Consider the following 9,216-nt stretch of genomic DNA (forward strand, 5'->3'; position numbering starts at 1 on the left):
GAGGGTTGTCGAAATGACGGTATGTCGGAGCGGGGGTCTGTCAGAGTGACGGTATGTCGGGACAGGGGTTACCTATGCTTTAGAACAGGTAGGTTAGCTTATGCTAACGTCAGTTTGGTGTATGGATATAAGGCGTTTACCCAACATACCCAACAAAAGCAAGAGTATTAATTTTGAAATGAGGTTAAGTAAATTCACCCATGTCATTTGTATTCTGAGAGGAAGAACGTTCCCCTCTCAGTTTCAGCCAGCTAACGTTGGCATAGGAGTGTCTCTTTTGCTAGCACGTAAAGGAGAAAAAAGTCCGCTTTAACCAGGCTTTCAGTGCTTTGAGAAAACAAAGCACCGAGACGTTTCGGACTTCAATGGACTTCACGATGCTATGAGAAAATAAAAAAGATAGAGCGAGAACACCTGTTTGAAGCTGACTTTTTGCTCCTTTTTGTGTCTATGTTACATTTGTCCTGCTCCTGCTGTGGGCTTTAACTGGTCCCAGTAACTTCTTTTGCCCATTATAAAGCTATTACAAAGTATTTACAAAGAATATGCATTGATCGTGTTGATTAATTGATCATTTGAAAAGAGCAGCGACATCTAGCCATCGTTTGAGTCATTGTTGTTGTTGCTGCACCGGAAGTGGAAGTGCACAAACTCGACAAACCCCGCCCACAAAACCCGGAAGCGTGATAATGGCCCATTAAGCCCTCTTCCTGCTTTCCAGTGAGAAGGGCGGCCATATTTAACAACCTCAATCATGATTGGCTCTTGTGGTTGCTATGATACTTGCGGTCAGATTTCCAAATATTGAGCCTGGCTCTAAATTCGCACATTGTAACCGTTAACATTGCAAGATTCATTTGAGTGGAGCTCCACTTCGCTTGTGACATGGAGATGTTGTCACTTACCTTGAATGTTCCACAGTACGGTATTAAACAAATCAGTCTCCGCAGAGACGAGCAAAGGCTGCCATCAGGCCAAGTTACAGGTCAGACATGTGGCGAGGACAAGCTCACAATAAGAATGTATATCAATCAGTGTATTTTGTTAGCAATAAAAAGACTTGTAATTGAAAAAAAAAAAAGCAAGTCACAAATGTTTTTCTATGGAGAAAAGAAGGTGGCAGATCATCTACCATAAAAATTGCGTGGGGCATCTTTAAATTCCCGATCAAACGAAGAACAAGTGTGTGACATGAGAGTCAGACTGAAATTAAATCATGCACAGCCGTGTAATCCACTCCACAGGATCACATTCATTCTAGTGACATTAGAGTCAAGGAGGAACAAGGGTCATGGACTGGGCTCACATCAAGTTCAAAATCTGTGTAAACACAACAGTCAGTATTGATCCATCTATCTTCTTCCACTTGTAATGCTCAGACCCCCCTTTCCACACTTCATCCAGCTTTCCCAGGGGGATTCCCAAGGCTTTCCCAGGCCAGGAAAGAGGCATAGTCCCTCCAGCGTGTCCTGGGTCTTCCCCAAGGCCTCCTCCAGGTGGGACGTGCCCAGAGCACCTCTCCAGGGAGACATCTAGGAGACATCCGGAACAGATGCCTGACCCTCAGCTGGAGGAATAGCGGCTTCTCCTGCGTGACTGAGCTCCCTATAAGTTTCACTATATACTGATATTGTTGTCCGCTTTAATCAGATCATGATTACAATTATGGATTACAAGTATTGCTCTAATCAATTACAAAAACTGTGCCATTGAAAAACTAACAACTGAAGACATTCTGTGGTGAATGCTCTGCCCTTAAAATCTAAAGTACAGCAATTGTAATCAACAATTTGACAGCATATAATAATGAAAATAATAACAACAACAACAACCTTTTCATGAGTTTCATGCAAAAGATTGCTTTGTGATATGAAAAACTTTGTGAGAATTTTCCCCCATTCAGTTCATAAAATATTAGTTTTATTGCATTATTTCTCTCTCTCTCTTTTTAAAAAAAAAATAAAATAAGAATACATAGCTTGAAACCCATGTCTCTCAGTTGTCGCAGTAGCCCTCCAGACCCCCCTGCTCCTCTGTACAATCTATCCAAACTTTGCCGCTTGTTTTTCTCCATCAGAATGGCCGCAACAACTGTTATCAACACTGTCCCTGTTAAAATCAGAACAGTTACAGTTTCTGCAATACAAAGTTCATGTGCAACCTCTACTATCAGGCTCCCTCTGAGCTCCTCTGGATCACTGCATTGTAGTTTATGGTAATCATCTAAAAAGAGTCTGTGAATATCATCCAGTTTTCTGAAAACTCTTTGCAAGTCACAATCGCAATGCCATGGGTTTCCCTCTAGCAAAACATGAGCATTAGAGGCACAGATGCTAAGTAGCGTCTTGAATTGCAAACCCGAAAGTTTGTTAAATGACAAATCTAGCAGCACAACATTGCAAAGTGACATAAAAACACCAGGATGGATTTCAGCAATTTTGTTTTGACGCAGTTGAAGCATTTCAAGGGAGCGTAGAGTGGAAAAAGTTGCTAATTCCAAGGTTGTAATGTCATTTTCATTTAAATATAAGTGCCTCAAAGTTGTCATGCTATTAAACGCTCGTGATTTGATTTTTTGGATGCAGTTCGCCCGTAAGTCCAGTTTGACGAGGCTGTCCAAGTGGTTGAAAATGTTGTTTTCCAAGATTGTTAAGTTGTTAAAAGCCAAGGATAATTCAGTGAGAGAATTCAACCCAAGTGAAAATCCATACCCTAAATATGAAATCAAATTGTGGCTGACATCTAGCTTTTGCAAACTTTGAAGATTGAAAAATGCCCCATCAGATACAAAAGAAACCATATTATCTTGAAGTAGTAAAACTTTCAGGCCGAGAAGGTTTCCAAGAGAGTAGGGCTGTATTTGAATGATGTGATTGCGAGATAGGTCCAAGTATTCAGTGCTGAAAGGGAAGTTTGGAAGAGTTTCTGAGATGTTTTGAGATGAACAGTTGATATACTTGATTTCTGGAAGGCAAATGCAACCGACGATGCAGGAGTTTTGAGCCCTTGATGGAGACAAGAGAGCCACCTGCAGGACAAATGTGGAAAAGACGAGATTGGCCATGATCTGAGGAAGATAAAAAAGTTTAATTAGCACTAGATTCCTGTTCATTAACTGATTTTCAAATGAAGTAGATATTTAAATCTATCTAATCTATCCTTTGGCATTTCGTGGACACATTAGCAAAGACAGACAAAAATGTTTTAAGAAAATTTGAAAACCCAAGAAAAAATACAAAATGGATTTAAACAGCAAATTTTCAGGAGCTTGTGATCAATACGAGTGTTCATGGTCCTGTTTAGGTGTCTGATTTTCAACAAAAGTGTGAGAAAGATCAGATTAAGTCTAATTTGAGTAACAGAGCTTCTAACAGAGTAGTGTTTTCAGTTAGCGTCACACCCCCAGGGAATGTGGATGATGCAAAAACATCGCAAAATGTATTACAGCATTTATATGAGAGAGACCCTGATCATTTACAATTATGCAAATGATCCAATGCATTTGTTCCATTATTTATTTTTAACCTGAGTTAACCACAACCCGAAAGATAAACACAACAGTACATTTATTTGGTATTTCAATCAATATCTTATTTTGACTTGGACTAGAAAAAAACAGTATCTAGTTAAATTAAAATGATTTAAATTAAGAACACTTTATTTGAGCAGATTCAACTTGACAAGTAAAATTATTTACTAATGGAATACGTGTATTTCTCTTAATTCAAGCAACTTTAGATTTTGTTTTGTGTTTTAAGTGCAAAAAGTTGTTGCTTTTCTTATTTTAAGTGTAGCAAGCTGTATTTTCATATTTTAAGTACAAAAAGTCTAGCCGTTTTCACTTCATAGAAACCTTCTGACCTCGCAGCATTAGGATTTGTTCACTTGATGGTAGATGGTTACTTTTTATATTTAATCAATCGCTGCTATTTAGTTGTGACGTATCTAAAACAAAGCAGAGTGAAAATCCTCATTGCCAACACAGAATGTATGTCTTTGTCTACATCCATCTCGAACGCTTTGTTTATTGTTGTGCTGTACCACAAAAGGGACCCAGACAGGCACTTGAGGGACCCAGACAGGCACTCTTCGCTGATTGGCTGGTGCGCGGTCTGCAACTTCCAGGGTTCTTGCAAAGCGTCTAGTGTATTTTGATTCCTGACCTAGTCGCTGTAGAGAAATGAAATTGAGAGGAGGCACTAGGTGGCGCCAGCCTGGCTACAAAAAGTCTAGTTCCACAGGTAGATAATTTTACTTGTCAAGTGAAATTTACTCAGATATTGATAAAACTTTCTTAATTCAAGTCATTTTAAGTTGGCTAGATTTAGTTTTTTTGCAGTGTGCACACATACATATTTATATAATTAAGCTGTATTTGACACTTGCAGTCTCTTGTTATATTTTTTGCTACTTATTTAGAATTTATTTTTACATTTATATTTTTTACTCTTTGTTATTTTATTATATTGTGATGCGTGAGCTACTGTGTCCAAATAATTTCCCTTATGGATCAATAAAGTTTGTCTCAGTCCAAGTCTTACAGTGGCACAGTGGCTTAACACACTTGCATCACAGCAAGAGGGTTCCTGGTTCAGCTCCCAAACTCCGGCTTCTGTCAATAAACAGGTCAAAATCTTCCAGCTTAGGTAGTCCTCAGAGGTGGCACCAAGTCTTTGTTTTGCGAGTCTTAAATAAATCTCATATCTTTGACCTCAAGTCCAAGCTGAGTCCCAAGTCAAAGACAGGCAAGTCCAAGTCGAGTCTCGAGTCACTGGTCCATAAGTCCAAGTCAAGTCCAAGTCATCTGCTTTGAGCTTCAAGTCATTTTATGTCAAAAAAGTACCAAATATAGCTTAGATTTATGCTATTTATAGGAATTTTAAACTGAACTGTACTTAAATAGTCATGGTATATGAGTATTTATATAAGAGTTTAGAAATGCTATTTTTTCAATTTTAAATGTCTTGACAAGAGTGCAAATTATTACGATCACAATAGAAAGAATTAAAATTGCATAACAACAATTATTTTGTCATGCCGTCTGCACTAAAATGGAAGGATCATGTTCTATGCAGTTCCCTCTGTTTTACTCTATTGTACTTTATATTACTGTATATTACTGTAGTACATTTGAGGATCACAGTACTTCAGTTACTACCAAAGTATCAAAAACAGAAGTGGACTTTTCCAGTTTGTTCCTGTAAAATTCAGCTCCACATTTATCAACTGTAAAGAGAAAAGTATTTTCCCAAAACATATATATATTTTTAGGAGAAGCATCAAGTCTTCTCAAGTCACAGGCCTCAAATTCGAGTCAGTTCCCAAGTCATTGACTTTCAAATCCAAGTCAAGGTCCAAGTCTTTGTCTATTTTATCAAGTCAAGTCTCAAGTTCTAAAAATAGTGACTCAAGTCTGACTCGAGTCCAAGTCACAACTCACAAGCCCCCACCTCTGGTAGTCCTAACCAAGACTAACTCAAGATTTGAAGATGGGTCTCTCTGCTCCTGACACACTGGCCCAATGGCATTGAATGAAGAAACAGATTGTTGCATGATCACAATTAGAGCTACATTTCAGAATAAAATAGAAGTTAGGCCTGTGTGACTTTCAAATTGTAGTCAGTCACTTACGTAAAATATATACATTTTTATTAATTCAGTATTTTAAGTTAAATGTAGAAATCTTTGTAAAGCATGAAAGCCCCTCTCACCTGTTTTATCTGTTGCTCTCTCTTATCCGTCGGTGAGATCACAAAGAGGAGCAGACCAGGTGCAGGACCAGACCAACCCATGCCCTCCTCTCTCTCCCTTTCTCCTCCCGCCCTCTTTCTCTCTCTCCCTCCCCCTCCCTCTGTATCTGCCTCACCCATCCCTCTCTTTATCTAACTCTGTTCCCTCACCCCTCCCTTTCTCTCTCTGTCTGTCACCATCTCTCTACTCCCTCTCCCAGTCTTTCCCTCCCTCCTTCCCTCTCGTGGGCACATGTTGACACTCAGACAAAAAGCAGGTGAATAATTTAGTTGCATGGGCCCGGGACAGTCAGCAGTCCGTCCCCTGGCTCACACTGGCACCGCAAACAGAGGGTATAGTGTAACAAGAGCGTCTAATAGAACAATACAGAGATGACAGAGAAGCTCACGCTCGCTCAAAGCTCACATAAAAAGCAGTCTTAAGGTCTAAGTGTGGATTAGAGAGTCTATTACACTGTGTGAATTGTATGGTAAAGTAATTGGGAGAAAGTCTGTTAGCTTTGCCCTCCAACTGGAAGGTTTTTGGTTTAAATCCCAAGTGAAACTGGTCTGAAGACAACAACTGAAAACACTTTAAATATAAAATGGACTGACAAAATATTTGCTTTACTACATTACACAGAAGATACAGTGGAACATTCAAGGTGAAGCAATAATAAATAATCTCCACAGAAAAATTACATAGTGTATCTTTAATATTTACAATTAATCCAGTCCCTTGGTGTACATTAGTCTTTCTTGAACTGAACCTTCAGGATTTCAGAATTTACTGCTGCTCTACAAGGAAGAGCCACTAGAGAGCAGCATATGATAACAATTGTCAAATGTCTTACGTTACACAAAATTAACTCTTGTGTAATGATACTTCATCAAAATATACCTGGAGTTGTGTTTTGCTTAGGGTGACTAGACGACTTTTTGTGCCCAGAACAGTACCAGTTTTGAGCCCTGTGTCCCCTGTCCCAGCAGATTTATCCAAAACCACTGATTAGTCCCAGTTTTATACAGGAAATGTCCCCAGAGGCATAAACTGGCATTTGTTTAGGTAAAATAGAATAAAGCTGCTTAAAAATGTCCATGCTGACTCAGATGTTAGTCATGAATGGTCTCTGCAGAACAATTTTCATGAATTATGCAATCACAGTTTATTATTTCCAACCACAAAAAAAAAAAAAAAAAAAAAAAAAAAAAGGATGTAACAGCTTTTTATTTTGCAATTCTGATCACCCTAGTTTTTCTTCATTCACACACAATTGAGTAATACTGCATTATTACTGTGTTTGCATTTCCAAAGCTTAAAATGCTCTGTTCCACCTTGTGATGTCATGCAGTGGTAGTTTTCAACTACTTAACAGCTCTCGTTTACCTTTAGTTTAGTAGAGAAAGGATATACCGATGCTCAAATTGATCAAATGATTCTAGTGAAGGTCAGTGGTGGAGTTAGCCATGGGTGGCCCTGGGCGAACTTGAATTTGGGAGCCTCACTATAATGCACCCTTTTTTTATTTTTATATTTTTTTATATATATTTATTGTCTGTTTTTCCCTCCCCATTGTTCTTGCGACATGCACATTTCTGTTTATTTGAATTATGGTGGACTGGAAACTTATTAGTTAAGTAGTTTACTAGATAACCAGAACTGGAAGTAGTTTTATTTAGTACAATTGCATTTTTGTTTGCAGTCATTACATATGATTATTATTATTTTTCTTATGATTATTGTTTAAAACTAAACTACTCTCATTTAATATCATATTGAGAGAAAATCTAATTGCTCTGAGGCCTCGGCCATTAGTGACAATGAGGGCAATTTGAAGGCTGAGCGGAAATGGCGCAAGTCAAACCTCCAGGTTCATTATGAGATTTACAGAGGAACAATGCATATGTACAACTACACTTTGAGTAAAACAAGAGAGAAGTATTTTTTCGGACATTATTGGTAATTGCAGTAACAACTCTCGTGTCCTGTTTGCAACAGTGAACAGATTAACAAACCCTCCAGCTCCACTGCCACTAGAACTAATTTCCACATCTAAATGTAATGAGTTTGCAGTTTTCTTTAATGACAAAGTTCAGGGCATCAAAAATGCCATCAATTCCACAACACAAATAACAAGCATGCAGCCACAGAGACACTTAGAGCTGAATCACTTTGCACCTGTAACTGACAAAACTGTTTTAGAGATCGTTACCAGTCTGAGTTCATCTACTTGCTGCCTGGACATTTTACCCACTAGATTTCTAAAGTCCGTCCTCAACAGTTTACTTTCACCACTCACTCACATAGTTAACATGTCACTTCAATCTGGAACATTCCCAAATGCGTTGAAACTGCGGTCATTAAGCTCTCCTAAAGAAGAGCAGTCTTGATGCCACAGTATGAACAATTTCCGACCCATCTCAAATCTGCCATTTTTTGGCAAAGTCCTTGAAAAAGCTGTTTACCAACAGCTTACGAACTTTCTCCAAATGAACAACTCCTTTGATGTTTCCAGTCAGGTTTTAGAGCCCACCACAGCACTGAGACTGCTCTTATCAAGGTGACAAATGACATCTGCCTGAACACTGATGCAGGCAAAGTCTCAGTCTTGATCCTGTTAGATCTGAGTGCTGCTTTTGACACTGTCGATCATGGGATCCTCTTACAGAGACTAGAGGACTGGGTGGGCATCTCTGGTACTGTAATAAACTGTTCAAGTCCTATCTAGAAGACAGGAAGTATTTTGTTGAAATTGGAAACTGTGTCTCAGATGACATGGCCCTGACCTGTGGGGTGCCTCAGGGGTCAATCCTGGGCCCCCTGTTGTTCAATCTCTACATGCTGCCATTAGGCAGTTAATAAGCAGCAATACGTGTCGTACCACAATTATGCAGATGACACTCAGATCTACGTCTCTCTGGCAGCAGGAGACTATGACCAGTGGAGTCACTTGGTCACTGCATCCAACAGATCGTGTGTGGATGCAAAAAACTTTCTAGCTAAACTCTGACAAGACTGAAGTCATAGTGTTTGGTCCACAGAAACAAAGGACAGTGTCAGCAGTCACTCCAGTCTCTCGCTCTAAAACCTTCAAATCAGGCAAGAAATCTAGGGGTAATAAGACTCAGACTGAACTTTAACAGTCACATAAAATCAATAACATCTGCAGCCTTTTACCATCTAAAAAACATAGCAAAAATCAAATGTTTACTGTCTAAATCAGACTTGGAGAAACTTATCCATGCGTTTGTCTCCAGTAGGTTAGACTACTGTAATGGTCTGCTCACTGGTCTTCCAAACGAGCTGTGAGACAGCTGCAGAACATCCAGAATACTGCAGCTCGGTCCTTACTCGAACTAGGAAGTACGAGCACATAAGTCCTGTGCTAGGTCTCTGCACTGGCTTCCTGTGCCTCAGAGAATAGACTTTAAAGCAGCTCTGCTTGTTACAAGTCTCTCCATGGCCGAGCACCAAAGTACATCTGTG

The sequence above is a fragment of the Boleophthalmus pectinirostris genome, unplaced genomic scaffold (genome assembly GCF_026225935.1).
Source record: "Boleophthalmus pectinirostris isolate CB_2022bp ecotype Guang Dong unplaced genomic scaffold, ASM2622593v1 HiC_scaffold_1, whole genome shotgun sequence".
Lineage (NCBI taxonomy): Eukaryota > Metazoa > Chordata > Actinopteri > Gobiiformes > Gobiidae > Boleophthalmus > Boleophthalmus pectinirostris.